The sequence below is a fragment of the Spea bombifrons genome, chromosome 4 (assembly GCF_027358695.1).
Source record: "Spea bombifrons isolate aSpeBom1 chromosome 4, aSpeBom1.2.pri, whole genome shotgun sequence".
NCBI lineage: Eukaryota > Metazoa > Chordata > Amphibia > Anura > Pelobatidae > Spea > Spea bombifrons.
In genome coordinates this window covers 106,870,458-106,876,457 of record NC_071090.1, presented here as the reverse complement: position 1 = coordinate 106,876,457, position 6,000 = coordinate 106,870,458, and positions in this window count along the sequence as shown.

Here is a 6,000-nt window from a genome sequence, read left to right as displayed (position 1 = left end):
TCAAAATGAAGGTGAAATCGTTTTCACTGACTTTATGGCCTTTAACCCCATAATTCCTTAACAAAAGCCTTACGTAGGGCTACGTACATCGCTGAAGATTCTTAAAGTCCTGTGATTGGCAGATTCCCCTGAACGGCAATGTGTTTCTTGGTCATACCTTTTTGTGATTATATTACCCAAGGACAACGATAGGGAATAATTGCACTGATAAGATGACTACTTAGGCTGTCAGAACAAATCCCAATAAGCAAATCATTCACAGAAAACGTGATCAACTGATCATAAAAACCTCTTACCCACTGCAGGGCGAGGTGAAAAAAATACCTACGAGCCATGATCTACCAAACATGTACTGACGGCAGATACCGATGGACCCAGTGATAATGTCTGCCTCTTCTATAGTGTCTAACCTTTTCATTCTATTTTTCTCTGGTATGCTCTATGGATTTTTGGAACCGATTGTCTCCCCCTTTCTGGATTTTCACCGCTCAATCCATCCCGAATGCCACTGCCAGACTAATTCTTCTATCCCACTGCTCTTCATCTGCTGGCCCATTGTGCCGGACTCCCTGTAACCTAAATTCAAACGCCTAAGAGCCCTTAACAACTCTGCCCTGTTCTGTAAAGCTGCTCTTATATACACTACTCCTAACGTCCCTCCTTTCATTGATGGATTACCAGTTCTCTGGTATTCCCTACCCTACTGGTATTCCCTACCATGTGCAGTGATTTTGTTTGATGGACTTGTCATTGGACTTCGGGGGGGGGGGCAGTCTGCAGAAGCTGTCAGGTCTCCTGTGCGTTTGCTATGATGCCCAGCAGTTAGGCGGAAAGGATTCCCACAAAAGCCTCTGGAACAGGAAAAGTCACGGTGAGAAGTGAGCATGTGGAAATGGGCCAAGAGGGCTGGTTCACAGAAAAGCGTACAAAGAAAGAAGATGCAGGGAGAAGCAGACAAAGACAGAAGATGCAAGGGAAGATGTGGAACGTAGGAGGACGTTGAGAGACAGTGTGACAGAAAGTGTAAGCGAGTAAGTGAGAGTGTGAGAACGTGAGGAAGAGTAAATGAGAGTGTGGATGTTTTTACGTTTTAAAGTGTGGGGGAGGGCAGGGGGTGCCCAATACACTAGGTATGCCCCTGCTCACAGCATCAGTGAAGTGAGAGCTGGTAGGCATGTGTCAGGGACAGTTCCGGCCAGGAGAATAAACATTATTCCAGAGCTGTGTGAAGGCACTTAAGGGAGATACCACATTAAACTATACACCAGCATAGACACACTCTTTCCCGGCTAGCGCTATCTGCATCAGGAGGTACCAGGACAGGGCCAGCACCTGCATTTGGGAGAGAGAGATCCCACTCCAAAACACAATGTTACGTGACCCTGCGGTAACATCGCGGCCTCTCACACAGTATCGTGTGTCATATGTGAGGTGTAATGTGTCGTAAACTGTGTAATAGAGTTAGTGTGTGTTAATATGTGTGTATGTGTAAGTATGATCATGTTAGAGTGAGTGTGGATGTGTTATAGTAAGCGAGTGTGCAAGTGTGTATTTGTGTGCTAGTGTGTATGTTACTGGGGGTGGTGGGGGTGTTGCAGGGCTTATATTGTGCAGAGGCTTCCCGTGCACATGCGCAGCTTTCAGAAAAAAATGAAGTCGTTAGCTACGTGCCGGCCAGTGTACCTCACAGGGAAGGTGGATTGCAGTCATTATCTTTACATCCACCTCTCTGGGTAAACTGATGTTTGCTCTGAGATACCTCAATAGCTCTCAAGAGTTAACTCTGGAACAAAAGTACACCGCAACGAGAACGGCAAAGCGTGAGATAAATCGATACCGAACAAGAGTGCGCCCTTGACATAGCAAATTCGGACCACAAAAAAATCAAACAAATTTCACCTTTTCCATTCATTTGTCCATTCTTCAGAATCACGAACGAGCCCAACATTGGACAAAAGAAGAAGAAAACAAATGTGTGCGATATGAAAATCTTTGATCATTCGTTCGGCCGCCATTTTAACTACACTAAGAGGAGCGGAATCTCGCCGCTTTAAAGGACAACTGTAATGGGGGGAGAAAAGTGTCTTTAAACCTGTTAACCTCTAATAAAATCCGAGCTGCTGTAAAATTCATCCGCTCAGCTATTCACATGTTACAAAGTACATATTCCCCGGCCGCTGCTGCTGCTGCTTTATGTTAATTTGTTCAGCTTTTGTCCGAAGCGAAGATGGACAAATTATGTTGAATACGAAGCTAACCCCCCTCCCCCCCGAAAATGAACAAGTCTAATTTTTACCCAAAAGAGATTCTCAAGCGATTTAAAGCCATTAATGAGGCTCCTGTGTGCCTGGAGGGGCTGGCTGCTCAACGTTAAGGTTTGGTTAATGCCTGCAAATATGCACAAAAAGTATACAAAAATAGGGGATTCCTGCTAGAATAATAATGACCAATAAATACAGAAAACAAAGCTTAGCCCGCCATCAGCGTACGCCAGGTTTGCCGAGTCCTATCTATTCCTATGTACTGATTAATATTAATCGAAAGCTATTATTAGGTTGTTACATGTCCACGGCGCATGTTCAGTGTGCTCGTTGTGTGTAGTCAGGGCTAGTGGAGGTTAGACAAAAATTTGGATCATCTGAATTGTGTCGACTCAGGGCCGAGTTCTGCAATGTAGGATTGAGGTATTCGGTTACTTGCTTACTGTGTTTATTTTCCACGACCGTTGTTCCAAGTTGTACTTTGGCCAGGCCATGGAGAATCAACCCCGGATGGGTTTGGCCTCTCCGAACTCCGTATATCACTGCAAACCAAGTGGGGGAAAACCAGGGGCATTTGCATAAGACCCCAGCTGGTGACCATTACACCAACAAGGACTTTGATGACCTCACATTCTAAATACACAGACATTAATATGTGCTATGTAGTATGCTGAAGGAGACATACCAAGACATTTTGGACAATGCTCTCCTTCCAACATTTTGGGAACAGTTTAGGGAAGATCCTTTTCTATTCCAGCATGAATGCGTCCCAGCGCACAAAGCAAGCTCCATAAAGATATTGTTGGATGGGTTTGGGGTGGAAGAACTTAACTGGCCGCAAAGATCCCCGACCTCAACCCCATGTTTGGGATGAAATGCCAAGCTAGGCCTTCTCGCCCAAAAAATTCCCACAGAAACCCCCAAAATCTTATGGAAATCTTTCCCAGAAGAGCGGAAGCCGTTATATCTGCAACGGGGGGGGGGGGGACTTCATATTAATGTCTGTGTATTTAGAATGCGATGTCATCAAAGTCCCTGTTGGTGTAATGGGCAGGTGTCCCAATACTTTTGTCCATGTATGAAAAGCTTGGTCATTGTTGGCTGACGGAAAAAAACTGGCAAGCAGTAATAAATGTTTGTCAGCGAAGTGTTGTTATAAAACTGCTTTATGGTATAAGTCACAGATGATTCTGGTTTATGAGACATGGTTAACACGTAAAGTAGTTATGTTGATTGAGGTTGATTTATTACTTTGAATAAACAAATCATTATAGAATGAGGTTACATTTAGGAGACAGGGAAACACAGGAAATTGTTTACATTTTTTTGTTTTTAAATCCATAGTCAGTACCTGCAGAGATTAGCTCCTCGCACCTGAGTATGGCAGAAAGGGACCAAGCCTTTAATTCCCCCTAATACCCCTGGAGTTTCCACTCGCTCTACCAAAGGTAGGACCGTTGGTTTTCTCCTGCTGTTTTCTAAACTCACTTGTATAGAGGTTTTTTTCTCCATCGTCCAACCTCTGGTGGGTTTGAAGGAATGGCAGAAGATGTTCAAGACTTGGAAGTGTGGTGGCTTACAGGTGACCTCCTCTGCCCATGGGCAAATGTTCCTACTGAGGTGCAGCAGTTGCCTCGTTGGCAGCCAGATTGAGGTAGTTGGCCCAGGAATTTCCTTGGAGTGTTTGAGTCAAAGTCCCCATGGACCCAACTCTTCTGACATGGCACAGTGAACTATTTAAAAGTGGTTGGTTGATGCCAGACGAGCCCCCTGCTGGAGACCCTGCTCGCTTGTACAGACTTTTCAAATCCTGGTGTAGCAACTTGGCCGGCAGAGACCACTGGTCTCCCTGCTCCAACAGTTAAAAGTACAGGTGTACTTCATTGGTTGATGGCAGAGGAGTCCCCTGCAGGCGACCAATAGAGTTGCTCATACGGGCATTTAAAATCCTGGCGCCAAAGCTGCTGCGTAGTCTGTACCGCGTTAACCCCGTTTTTACCCTGTATTAACCCCTTCTACAAAAAACAGCAAAAAAGAAGTAAAAAACGAACACGAAGAATCTACTTGAATATTCGCCCGAACTGAACACAGGAATGGGCGAATATTCGCAGAATAGGGATATTTTTCCCCCCACGAAGACGAACACGAAGAGATGGCCGGTGCCCAAGACTAATTTCTATGTAGTTTTCTCCTTTGGACAGCGCCATAAAATTGTCCATGTTTGTCAGACATACTCTATTTCAGCCTGATAAGATTATCTCCAGCAACAATAGGTTAAGCAAGACTACCATTATCACCAGTTCATGCCGTATCATTCCTCCTGATAACTTTTTTATTTCCTGTTTCAAAATATGCATACTCACTAACATTTCCTTCTGGGATCCCAGGAGGCTACAGTACAGATACTGGGTAGTTTGGATCTCATTTACAAGCGTTTAGGCTGTGTGTGCCTTAGACAGCCCTGAATTCGACAGGATACAAAAAAAACGGGAAATTCGGGACTGTTGGCACCTATGAATATGGGCTATTACATTACAGTGAGGATGGGCCATGGATGTTACATCCAGCCCGATAATTGTGGTTTATTCACTAAAAGGTTGACAAGAGGGCTCTCCAGAAAGAAGAGCTGAGCTGACCCTGTAAAATGCATAATTCAATAGGTGAACAGACTGTGAAGAAATCTCACTGAGTTATATAGAGTATACAGTATACAGGGCCGGCCAAGCTCTTCCTGAAGCAGAAGCTCACTGGTGGCTGGCTCTTTATAATGTATTGTTGAAGTCTGGGAGCTAAAACCATTGTTAGTTTTGAGGACAACGTTGGGATTAGAAGTCTGCCCAATTTTTCCCCTGTTAAAACTTTTGAATGTATTTAATAATAATAATAGTATCTATATTACTGATTTTTGCCCTTTTTTACCCAAAAGGTTTACTTTTTTAACCTCAAGGGTTAATTTTTTATTGCCCTTAAGAATTTGTTGTTATTTTTTTTTATTATTTTTTAATGAATTGAATTATTTTATTCATTGGGGTTAGAGTTATTCTGTAGGGAATTTTAATGTCCGGGTTAGGGTTACTGAGTGGGAAATTCTAAGCTTACGGTTTTTTAGCGAGTAAGTTGCGTCGGTGACTTGGGTGTCGTTAGTCTAAGTTTCCTTAGTGGCGAATTTTAACTTTTAGTCATTTTATTTTTATTTATTAATAAGGTTGATTGGTGGGCAATTCGTGAATAAGTAAAAAAAGTAAGCTTAATTTACCTACTCATAGTTTGATTTATTAAGAATATTTGGTGGGTGATTATTTAGTTAAGTCCTCATTTATGTGTTTTGTCCAGTCCTTTAAAAAACACACAAAACACAAAAAAAAATAGGTTAGTAAGCATTTTTTTCCCCAGAAAGTGGGAGATTTAATGTTACTTATTGCAATTATTTGGTGGGTGGCTGATTAGGTGGGCCCGGGACATTACATGGGTGGCAGGTGCTTGCCCAGAGAAGAACATCTGAATGACAAAATCAAAAATAGATATTAGCGCACTTTCCCAACGCACGGTATATCTAAATAACTTCAGCTTAGTCTGGATAAAACGTAAATGATTTATTTCATCCTCATAAAATCAGCAACATGTCATGAGTAATGTCTCACATGTTTTGCCAACAGACTGAATCATAGACTATCAAAAGGAGAAGCATTCAATGCAAGCAACTCAAGCATAGTAAAATAATGAAATAAAATGTAAAAGC